The 12,986-nt window shown below is 43.4% G+C and overlaps 1 long non-coding RNA gene across 1 annotated transcript; it reads right to left on the bottom strand.

The window, feature by feature from the left end:
• Positions 1–6,003: 6,003 nt before the first annotated feature.
• On the bottom strand, positions 6,004–12,491 carry LOC126928535 (uncharacterized). The gene is made up of 2 exons (XR_007716753.1): positions 12,371–12,491; positions 6,004–6,043 (listed from the first exon to the last, which is right to left on the bottom strand). It is a non-coding gene; the product is annotated as an uncharacterized LOC126928535 (long non-coding RNA).
• Positions 12,492–12,986: the final 495 nt, after the last annotated feature.

The raw sequence follows: 12,986 nt of genomic DNA, 5'->3' as shown, positions 1-12,986 counted from the left end.
TAGGCAATAGGATAAATACTTCCGGCTCCTCGGGCTGGTGCGAATATTTCAATGTCCGTATGTGCCAAACCGTTGGTTTATGACACACCTATACGCGTCTCTCGCTCGCTGCGCTCGCTCGAAAACTATAGACTAACCTAAAACCAATCCACCTTGCGTTCATTATTCGATATGATGGCGACATATTTCAAATTTCCGAACGTGTCGGATCGGTTGTGGGGTTGGACTAGATTTTTACGAGCGAGCGGAGCGAGCGAGCAACGGTCACAATTTCCAAGCTATACATATACCATATATTGTCTTGCATATATTTCGTGCTTGTACCTAATTTTGTCAGCCATTTCGGACATCACGTTGCACTGTACCATGAGGAAACGGTACTAATTATGTGAAACTATTGGTAAACCGTAAACATTTGTCAGAAGGCAATAGGATAAAGACTTCCGGCTCCTCGGGCTGGTTCGAATATATCAATGTCCGTATGTGCCAAACCGATGGTTTGTGACACACCTTTACGCGTCTCTCGTTCGCTGCGCTCGCACGAAAGCTATAGCCTAACCTAAAACCAATCCATCTTCCGTTCATTATTCGATATGGTGGCGACATATTTCAAATTTGCGAACGTGTGGGATCGGTTGTGAGGTTGGACTAGATTTTTACGAGCGAGCGGAGCGAGCGAGCAACGGTCACAATTTCCAAGCTATACATATACCTTATATTGCCTTCCATATATTTCGTGTTATTACCTAATTTTGTCTGCCATTTCGGACATCACATTGCACTGTACTATGAGGAAATAGTACTATTTATGTGAAACTATTCATAAACTGTAAACATGTGTCGGTAGGCAATAGGATAAATACTTCCGGTTCCGCGGGCTGGTGCGAATATTTCAATGTCCGTATGTGCCAAACCGTTGGTTTATGACACACCTATACGCGTCTCTCGCTCGCTGCGCACGCTCGAAAACTATAGCCTAACCTAAAACCAGTCCATCTTGCGTTCATTATTCGATATGATGGCGACATATTTAAAATTTGCGAACGTGTCGGATCGGTTGTGGGGTTGGACTAGATTTTTACGAGCTAGCGCAGCGAGCGAGCAACGGTCACAATTTCCAAGCTATACATATACCTTATATTGCCTTCCATATATTTCGTGTTATTACCTAATTTTGTCAGCCATTTCGGACATCACATTGCACTGTACTATGAGGAAATAGTACTATTTATGTGAAACTATTCATAAACTGTAAACATGTGTCGGTAGGCAATAGGATAAATACTTCCGGCTCCTCGGGCTGGTGCGAATATTTCAATGTCCGTATGTGCCAAACCGTTGGTTTATGACACACCTATACGCGTCTCTCGCTCGCTGCGCTCTCTCGAAAACTATAGCCTAACCTAAAACCAATCCACCTTGCGTTCATTATTCGATATGATGGCGACATATTTCAAATTTGCGAACGTGTCGGATCGGTTGTGGGGTTGGACTAGATTTTTACGAGCTAGCGGAGCGAGCGAGCAACGGTCACAATTTCCAAGCTATACATATACCATATATTGTCATGCATATATTTCGTCCTTGTACCTAATTTTGTCAGCCATTTCGGACATCACGTTGCACTGTACTATGAGGAAATAGTACTATTTATGTGAAACTATTCATAAACTGTAAACATGTGTCGGTAGGCAATAGGATAAATACTTCCGGCTCCTCGGGCTGGTGCGAATATTTCAATGTCCGTATGTGCCAAACCGTTGGTTTATGACACACCTATACGCGTCTCTCGCTCGCTGCGCTCTCTCGAAAACTATAGCCTAACCTAAAACCAATCCACCTTGCGTTCATTATTCGATATGATGGCAACATATTTCAAATTTGCGAACGTGTCGGATCGGTTGTGGGGTTGGACTAGATTTTTACGAGCTAGCGGAGCGAGCGAGCAACGGTCACAATTTCCAAGCTATACATATACCATATATTGTCTTGCATATATTTCGTGCTTGTACTTAATTTTGTCAGCCATTTCGGACATCACGTTGCACTGTACTATGAGGAAACGGTACTAATTATGTGAAACTATTGGTAAACCGTAAACATTTGTCAGAAGGCAATAGGATACAGACTTCCGGCTCCTCGGGCTGGTTCGAATATATCAATGTCCGTATGTGCCAAACCGATGTTTGTGACACACCTTTACGCGTCTCTCGTTCGCTGCGCTCGCACGAAAGCTATAGCCTAACCTAAAACCAATCCATCTTCCGTTCATTATTCGATATGGTGGCGACATATTTCAAATTTGCGAACGTGTGGGATCGGTTGTGAGGTTGGACTAGATTTTTACGAGCGAGCGGAGCGAGCGAGCAACGGTCACAATTTCCAAGCTATACATATACCTTATATTGCCTTCCATATATTTCGTGTTATTACCTAATTTTGTCTGCCATTTCGGACATCACATTGCACTGTACTATGAGGAAATAGTACTATTTATGTGAAACTATTCATAAACTGTAAACATGTGTCGGTAGGCAATAGGATAAATACTTCCGGTTCCGCGGGCTGGTGCGAATATTTCAATGTCCCTATGTGCCAAACCGTTGGTTTATGACACACCTATACGCGTCTCTCGCTCGCTGCGCACGCTCGAAAACTATAGCCTAACCTAAAACCAGTCCATCTTGCGTTCATTATTCGATATGATCGGCGACATATTTAAAATTTGCGAACGTGTCGGATCGGTTGTGGGGTTGGACTAGATTTTTACGAGCTAGCGCAGCGAGCGAGCAACGGTCACAATTTCCAAGCTATACATATACCTTATATTGCCTTCCATATATTTCGTGTTATTACCTAATTTTGTCAGCCATTTCGGACATCACATTGCACTGTACTATGAGGAAATAGTACTATTTATGTGAAACTATTCATAAACTGTAAACATGTGTCGGTAGGCAATAGGATAAATACTTCCGGCTCCTCGGGCTGGTGCGAATATTTCAATGTCCGTATGTGCCAAACCGTTGGTTTATGACACACCTATACGCGTCTCTCGCTCGCTGCGCTCTCTCGAAAACTATAGCCTAACCTAAAACCAATCCACCTTGCGTTCATTATTCGATATGATGGCGACATATTTCAAATTTGCGAACGTGTCGGATCGGTTGTGGGGTTGGACTAGATTTTTACGAGCTAGCGGAGCGAGCGAGCAACGGTCACAATTTCCAAGCTATACATATACCATATATTGTCATGCATATATTTCGTCCTTGTACCTAATTTTGTCAGCCATTTCGGACATCACGTTGCACTGTACTATGAGGAAATAGTACTATTTATGTGAAACTATTCATAAACTGTAAACATGTGTCGGTAGGCAATAGGATAAATACTTCCGGCTCCTCGGGCTGGTGCGAATATTTCAATGTCCGTATGTGCCAAACCGTTGGTTTATGACACACCTATACGCGTCTCTCGCTCGCTGCGCTCTCTCGAAAACTATAGCCTAACCTAAAACCAATCCACCTTGCGTTCATTATTCGATATGATGGCAACATATTTCAAATTGCGAACGTGTCGGATCGGTTGTGGGGTTGGACTAGATTTTTACGAGCTAGCGGAGCGAGCGAGCAACGGTCACAATTTCCAAGCTATACATATACCATATATTGTCTTGCATATATTTCGTGCTTGTACTTAATTTTGTCAGCCATTTCGGACATCACGTTGCACTGTACTATGAGGAAACGGTACTAATTATGTGAAACTATTGGTAAACCGTAAACATTTGTCAGAAGGCAATAGTATAAAGACTTCCGGCTCCTCGGGCTGGTGCGAATATATCAGAGTCCGTATGTGCCAAACCGATGGTTTGTGACACACCTTTACGCGTCTCTCGTTCGCTCCTCTCGCACGAAAGCTATAGCCTAACCTAAAACCAATCCATCCTCCGTTCATTATTCGATATGGTGGCGAGAAATTTCAAATTTGCGAACGTGTCGGATCGGTTGTGGGGTTGGACTAGATTTTTACGAGCGAGCGGAGCGAGCGAGCAACGGTCACAATTTCCAAGCTATACATATACCATATATTGTCTTGCATATATTTCGTGCTTGTACCTAATTTTGTCAGCCATTTCGGACATCACATTGCATTGTACTATGTGGAAATAGTACTATTTATGTGAAACTATTCATAAACTGTAAACATGTGTCGGTAGGCAATAGGATAAATACTTCCGGCTCCTCGGGCTGGTGCGAATATTTCAATGTCCGTATGTGCCAAACCGTTGGTTTATGACACACCTATACGCGTCTCTCGCTCGCTGCGCTCGCTCGAAAACTATAGCCTAACCTAAAACCAATCCACCTTGCGTTCATTATTCGATATGATGGCGACATATTTCAAATTTGCGAACGTGTCGGATCGGTTGTGGGGTTGGACTAGATTTTTACGAGCGAGCGGAGGCGAGCGAGCAACGGTCACAATTTCCAAGCTATACATATACCATATATTGTCTTGCATATATTTCGTGCTTGTACCTAATTTTGTCAGCCATTTCGTACATCACGTTGCACTGTACTATGAGGAAACGGTACTGATTATGTGAAACTATTGGTAAACCGTAAACATTTGTCAGAAGGCAATAGGATAAAGACTTCCGGCTCCTCGGGCTGGTGCGAATATATCAATGTCCGTATGTGCCAAACCGATGGTTTGTGACACACCTTTACGTGTCTCTCGTTCGCTGCGCTCGCACGAAAGCTATAGCCTACCTAAAACCAATCCATCTTCCGTTCATTATTCGATATGGTGGCGACATATTTCAAATTTGCGAACGTGTGGGATCGGTTGTGAGGTTGGACGAGATTTTTACGAGCGAGCGGAGCGAGCGAGCAACGGTCACAATTTCCAAGCTATACATATACCTTATATTGCCTTGCATATATTTCGTGTTAGTACCTAATTTTGTCCGCAATTTCGGACATCACATTGCACTGTACTATGTGGAAATAGTACTATTTATGTGAAACTATTCATAAACTGTAAACATGTGTCGGTAGGCAATAGGATAAATACTTCCGGCTCCTCGGGCTGGTGCGAATATTTCAATGTCCGTATGTGCCAAACCGTTGGTTTGAGACACACATTTACGCGTCGCTCGCTCGCTGCGCTCGCTCGAAAACTATAGCCTAACCTAAAACCATTCCATCTTCCGTCATTCTTCGATATGATGGCGACATATTTCAAATTTGCGAACGTGTCGGATCGGTTGTGGGGTTGGTCTAGATTTTTACGAGCGAGCGGAGCGAGCGAGCAACGGTCACAATTTCCAAGCTATACGTATACCATATATTGTCTTGCATATATTTCGTGCTTGTACCTAATTTTGTCAGCCATTTCGGACATCACGTTGCACTGTACTATGAGGAAACGGTACTAATTATGTGAAACTATTGGTAAACCGTAAACATTTGTCAGAAGGCAATAGGATAAAGACTTCCGGCTCCTCGGGCTGGTGCGAATATTTCAACGTCCGTATGTGCCAAACCGATGGTTTATGACACACCTATACGCGTCTCACCCTCGCTGCGCTCGCTCGAAAACTATAGCCTAACCTAAAACCAATCCATCTTCCGTTCATTATTCGATATGGTGGCGACATATTTCAAATTTGCGAACGTGTGGGATCGGTTGTGAGGTTGGACTAGATTTTTACGAGCGAGCGGAGCGAGCGAGCAACGGTCACAATTTCCAAGCTATACATATACCTTATATTGCCTTCCATATATTTCGTGTTATTACCTAATTTTGTCAGCCATTTCGGACATCACATTGCACTGTACTATGAGGAAATAGTACTATTTATGTGAAACTATTCATAAACTGTAAACATGTGTCGGTAGGCAATGGGATAAATACTTCCGGCTCCTCGGGCTGGTGCGAATATTTCAATGTCCGTATGTGCCAAACCGTTGGTTTATGACACACCTTTACGCGTCTCTCGCTCGCTGCGCTCTCTCGAAAACTATAGCCTAACCTAAAACCAATCCACCTTGCGTTCATTATTCGATATGATGGCGACATATTTCAAATTTGCGAACGTGTCGGATCGGTTGTGGGGTTGGACTAGATTTTTACGAGCTAGCGGAGCGAGCGAGCAACGGTCACAATTTCCAAGCTATACATATACCATATATTGTCATGCATATATTTCGTCCTTGTACCTAATTTTGTCAGCCATTTCGGACATCACGTTGCACTGTACTATGAGGAAATAGTACTATTTATGTGAAACTATTCATAAACTGTAAACATGTGTCGGTAGGCAATAGGATAAATACTTCCGGCTCCTCGGGCTGGTGCGAATATTTCAATGTCCGTATGTGCCAAACCGTTGGTTTATGACACACCTATACGCGTCTCTCGCTCGCTGCGCTCTCTCGAAAACTATAGCCTAACCTAAAACCAATCCACCTTGCGTTCATTATTCGATATGATGGCGACATATTTCAAATTTGCGAACGTGTCGGATCGGTTGTGGGGTTGGACTAGATTTTTACGAGCTAGCGGAGCGAGCGAGCAACGGTCACAATTTCCAAGCTATACATATACCATATATTGTCTTGCATATATTTCGTGCTTGTACTTAATTTTGTCAGCCATTTCGGACATCACGTTGCACTGTACTATGAGGAAACGGTACTAATTATGTGAAACTATTGGTAAACCGTAAACATTTGTCAGAAGGCAATAGTATAAAGACTTCCGGCTCCTCGGGCTGGTGCGAATATATCAGAGTCCGTATGTGCCAAACCGATGGTTTGTGACACACCTTTACGCGTCTCTCGTTCGCTCCTCTCGCACGAAAGCTATAGCCTAACCTAAAACCAATCCATCCTCCGTTCATTATTCGATATGGTGGCGAGAAATTTCAAATTTGCGAACGTGTCGGATCGGTTGTGGGGTTGGACTAGATTTTTACGAGCGAGCGGAGCGAGCGAGCAACGGTCACAATTTCCAAGCTATACATATACCATATATTGTCTTGCATATATTTCGTGCTTGTACCTAATTTTGTCAGCCATTTCGGACATCACATTGCATTGTACTATGTGGAAATAGTACTATTTATGTGAAACTATTCATAAACTGTAAACATGTGTCGGTAGGCAATAGGATAAATACTTCCGGCTCCTCGGGCTGGTGCGAATATTTCAATGTCCGTATGTGCCAAACCGTTGGTTTATGACACACCTATACGCGTCTCTCGCTCGCTGCGCTCGCTCGAAAACTATAGCCTACCCTAAAACCAATCCACCTTGCGTTCATTATTCGATATGATGGCGACATATTTCAAATTTGCGAACGTGTCGGATCGGTTGTGGGGTTGGACTAGATTTTTACGAGCGAGCGGAGCGAGCGAGCAACGGTCACAATTTCCAAGCTATACATATACCATATATTGTCTTGCATATATTTCGTGCTTGTACCTAATTTTGTCAGCCATTTCGTACATCACGTTGCACTGTACTATGAGGAAACGGTACTGATTATGTGAAACTATTGGTAAACCGTAAACATTTGTCAGAAGGCAATAGGATAAAGACTTCCGGCTCCTCGGGCTGGTGCGAATATATCAATGTCCGTATGTGCCAAACCGATGGTTTGTGACACACCTTTACGTGTCTCTCGTTCGCTGCGCTCGCACGAAAGCTATAGCCTAACCTAAAACCAATCCATCTTCCGTTCATTATTCGATATGGTGGCGACATATTTCAAATTTGCGAACGTGTGGGATCGGTTGTGAGGTTGGACGAGATTTTTACGAGCGAGCGGAGCGAGCGAGCAACGGTCACAATTTCCAAGCTATACATATACCTTATATTGCCTTGCATATATTTCGTGTTAGTACCTAATTTTGTCCGCAATTTCGGACATCACATTGCACTGTACTATGTGGAAATAGTACTATTTATGTGAAACTATTCATAAACTGTAAACATGTGTCGGTAGGCAATAGGATAAATACTTCCGGCTCCTCGGGCTGGTGCGAATATTTCAATGTCCGTATGTGCCAAACCGTTGGTTTGAGACACACATTTACGCGTCGCTCGCTCGCTGCGCTCGCTCGAAAACTATAGCCTAACCTAAAACCATTCCATCTTCCGTCATTCTTCGATATGATGGCGACATATTTCAAATTTGCGAACGTGTCGGATCGGTTGTGGGGTTGGTCTAGATTTTTACGAGCGAGCGGAGCGAGCGAGCAACGGTCACAATTTCCAAGCTATACGTATACCATATATTGTCTTGCATATATTTCGTGCTTGTACCTAATTTTGTCAGCCATTTCGGACATCACGTTGCACTGTACTATGAGGAAACGGTACTAATTATGTGAAACTATTGGTAAACCGTAAACATTTGTCAGAAGGCAATAGGATAAAGACTTCCGGCTCCTCGGGCTGGTGCGAATATTTCAACGTCCGTATGTGCCAAACCGATGGTTTATGACACACCTATACGCGTCTCACCCTCGCTGCGCTCGCTCGAAAACTATAGCCTAACCTAAAACCAATCCATCTTCCGTTCATTATTCGATATGGTGGCGACATATTTCAAATTTGCGAACGTGTGGGATCGGTTGTGAGGTTGGACTAGATTTTTACGAGCGAGCGGAGCGAGCGAGCAACGGTCACAATTTCCAAGCTATACATATACCTTATATTGCCTTCCATATATTTCGTGTTATTACCTAATTTTGTCAGCCATTTCGGACATCACATTGCACTGTACTATGAGGAAATAGTACTATTTATGTGAAACTATTCATAAACTGTAAACATGTGTCGGTAGGCAATGGGATAAATACTTCCGGCTCCTCGGGCTGGTGCGAATATTTCAATGTCCGTATGTGCCAAACCGTTGGTTTATGACACACCTTTACGCGTCTCTCGCTCGCGGCGCTCGCTCGAAAACTATAGCCTAACCTAAAACCAATCCATCTTCCGTTCATTATTCGATATGATGGCGGCATATTTCAAATTTATGAACGTGTCGGATCGGTTGTGAGGTTGGACGAGATTTTTACGAGCGAGCGGAGCGAGCGAGCAACGGTCACAATTTCCAAGCTATACATATACCTTATATTGCCTTGCATATATTTCGTGTTAGTACCTAATTTTGTCAGCAATTTCGGACATCACATTGCACTGTACTATGTGGAAATAGTACTATTTATGTGAAACTATTCATAAACTGTAAACATGTGTCGGTAGGCAATAGGATAAATACTTCCGGCTCCTCGGGCTGGTGCGAATATTTCAATGTCCGTATGTGCCAAACCGTTGGTTTGAGACACACATTTACGCGTCGCTCGCTCGCTGCGCTCGCTCGAAAACTATAGCCTAACCTAAAACCATTCCATCTTCCGTCATTCTTCGATATGATGGCGACATATTTCAAATTTGCGAACGTGTCGGATCGGTTGTGGGGTTGGTCTAGATTTTTACGAGCGAGCGGGGCGAGCGAGCAACGGTCACAATTTCCAAGCTATACGTATACCATATATTGTCTTGCATATATTTCGTGCTTGTACCTAATTTTGTCAGCCATTTCGGACATCACGTTGCACTGTACTATGAGGAAACGGTACTAATTATGTGAAACTATTGGTAAACCGTAAACATTTGTCAGAAGGCAATAGGATAAAGACTTCCGGCTCCTCGGGCTGGTGCGAATATTTCAACGTCCGTATGTGCCAAACCGATGGTTTATGACACACCTATACGCGTCTCACCCTCGCTGCGCTCGCTCGAAAACTATAGCCTAACCTAAAACCAATCCATCTTCCGTTCATTATTCGATATGGTGGCGACATATTTCAAATTTGCGAACGTGTGGGATCGGTTGTGAGGTTGGACTAGATTTTTACGAGCGAGCGGAGCGAGCGAGCAACGGTCACAATTTCCAAGCTATACATATACCTTATATTGCCTTCCATATATTTCGTGTTATTACCTAATTTTGTCAGCCATTTCGGACATCACATTGCACTGTACTATGAGGAAATAGTACTATTTATGTGAAACTATTCATAAACTGTAAACATGTGTCGGTAGGCAATGGGATAAATACTTCCGGCTCCTCGGGCTGGTGCGAATATTTCAATGTCCGTATGTGCCAAACCGTTGGTTTATGACACACCTTTACGCGTCTCTCGCTCGCGGCGCTCGCTCGACAACTATAGCCTAACCTAAAACCAATCCATCTTGCGTTCATTATTCGATATGGTGGCGACATATTTCAAATTTGCGAACGTGTCGGATCGGTTGTGAGGTTGGACTAGATTTTTTCGAGCGAGCAGAGCGAGCGAGCAACGGTCACAATTTCCAAGCTATACATATACCATATATTGTCTTGCATATATTTCGTGCTTGTACCTAATTTTGTCAGCCATTTCGGACATCACGTTGCACTGTACTATGAGGAAACGGTACTAATTATGTGAATCTATTGGAAAACCGTAAACATTTGTCAGAAGGCAATAGGATAAAGACTTCCGGCTCCTCGGGCTGGTGCGAATATTTCAATGTCCGTATGTGCCAAACCGTTGGTTTGAGACACACATTTACGCGTCGCTCGCTCGCTGCGCTCGCTCGAAAACTATAGCCTAACCTAAAACCATTCCATCTTCCGTCATTCTTCGATATGATGGCGACATATTTCAAATTTGCGAACGTGTCGGATCGGTTGTGGGGTTGGACTAGATTTTTACGAGCGAGCGGAGCGAGCGAGCAACGGTCACAATTTCCAAGCTATACATATACCATATATTGTCTTGCATATATTTCGTGCTTGTACCTAATTTTGTCAGCCATTTCGGACATCACTTTGCACTGTACTATGAGGAAACGGTACTAATTATGTGAAACTATTGGTAAACCGTAAACATTTGTCAGAAGGCAATAGGATAAAGACTTTCGGCTCCTCGGGCTGGTGCGAATATTTCAATGTCCGTATGTGCCAAACCGTTGGTTTGTGACACACATTTACGCGTCTCTCGCTCGCTGCGCTCGCACGAAAGCTACAGCCTAACCTAAAACCAATCCATCTTCCGTTCATTATTCGATATGGTGGCAACATATTTCAAATTTGGGAACGTGTCGGATCGGTAGTGAGGTTGGACGAGATTTTTACGAGCGAGCGGAGCGAGCGAGCAACGGTCACAAATTCCAAGCTATACATATACCTTATATTGCCATCCATATATTTCGTGTTATTACCTAATTTTGTCAGCCATTTCGGACATCACATTGCACTGTACTATGAGGAAATAGTACTATTTATGTGAAACTATTCATAAACTATAAACATGTGTCGGTAGGCAATAGGATAAATACTTCCGGCTCCTCGGGATGGTGCGAATATTTCAATGTCCGTATGTGCCAAACCGTTGGTTTATGACACACCTATACGCGTCTCTCGCTCGCTGCGCTCGCTCGAAAACTATAGCCTAACCTAAAACCAATCCATCTTGCGTTCATTATTCGATATGATGGCGACATATTTCAAATTTGCGAACGTGTCGGATCGGTTGTGGGGTTGGACTAGATTTTTACGAGCGAGCGGAGCGAGCGAGCAACGGTCACAATTTCCAAGCTATACATATAACATATATTGTCTTGCATATATTTCGTGCATGTACCTAATTTTGTCAGCCATTTCGGACATCACGTTGCACTGTACTATGAGGAAACGGTACTAATTATGTGAAACTATTGGTAAACCGTAAACATTTGTCAGAAGGCAATAGGATAAAGACTTCCGGCTCCTCGGGCTGGTGCGAATATATCAATGTCCGTATGTGCCAAACCGATGGTTTGTGACACACCTTTACGCGTCTCTCGTTCGCTGCGCTCGCACGAAAGCTATAGCCTATCCTAAAACCAATCCATCTTCCGTTCATTATTCGATATGGTGGCGACATATTTCAAATTTGCGAACGTGTGGGATCGGTTGTGAGGTTGGACTAGATTTTTACGAGCGAGCGGAGCGAGCGAGCAACGGTCACAATTTCCAAGCTATACATATACCTTATATTGCCTTCCATATATTTCGTGTTATTACCTAATTTTGTCAGCCATTTCGGACATCACATTGCACTGTACTATGAGGAAATAGTACTATTTATGTGAAACTATTCATAAACTGTAAACATGTGTCGGTAGGCAATGGGATAAATACTTCCGGCTCCTCGGGCTGGTGCGAATATTTCAATGTCCGTATGTGCCAAACCGTTGGTTTATGACACACCTTTACGCGTCTCTCGCTCGCGGCGCTCGCTCGAAAACTATAGCCTAACCTAAAACCAATCCATCTTGCGTTCATTATTCGATATGGTGGCGACATATTTCAAATTTGCGAACGTGTCGGATCGGTTGTGAGGTTGGACTAGATTTTTTCGAGCGAGCGGAGCGAGCGAGCAACGGTCACAATTTCCAAGCTATACATATACCATATATTGTCTTGCATATATTTCGTGCTTGTACCTAATTTTGTCAGCCATTTCGGACATCACGTTGCACTGTACTATGAGGAAACGGTACTAATTATGTGAATCTATTGGAAAACCGTAAACATTTGTCAGAAGGCAATAGGATAAAGACTTCCGGCTCCTCGGGCTGGTGCGAATATTTCAATGTCCGTATGTGCCAAACCGTTGGTATGAGACACACATTTACGCGTCGCTCGCTCGCTGCGCTCGCTCGAAAACTATATCCTAACCTAAAACCATTCCATCTTCCGTCATTCTTCGATATGATGGCGACATATTTCAAATTTGCGAACGTGTCGGATCGGTTGTGGGGTTGGACTAGATTTTTACGAGCGAGCGGAGCGAGCGAGCAACGGTCACAATTTTCAAGCTATACATATACCATATATTGTCTTGCATATATTTCGTGCTTGTACCTAATTTT

Source organism: Bombus affinis, unplaced genomic scaffold, assembly GCF_024516045.1.
Source record: "Bombus affinis isolate iyBomAffi1 unplaced genomic scaffold, iyBomAffi1.2 ctg00001048.1, whole genome shotgun sequence".
Lineage (NCBI taxonomy): Eukaryota > Metazoa > Arthropoda > Insecta > Hymenoptera > Apidae > Bombus > Bombus affinis.
Note: the sequence above shows the minus strand (reverse complement) of the source record. Positions and strands in the feature narration are given on the sequence as shown.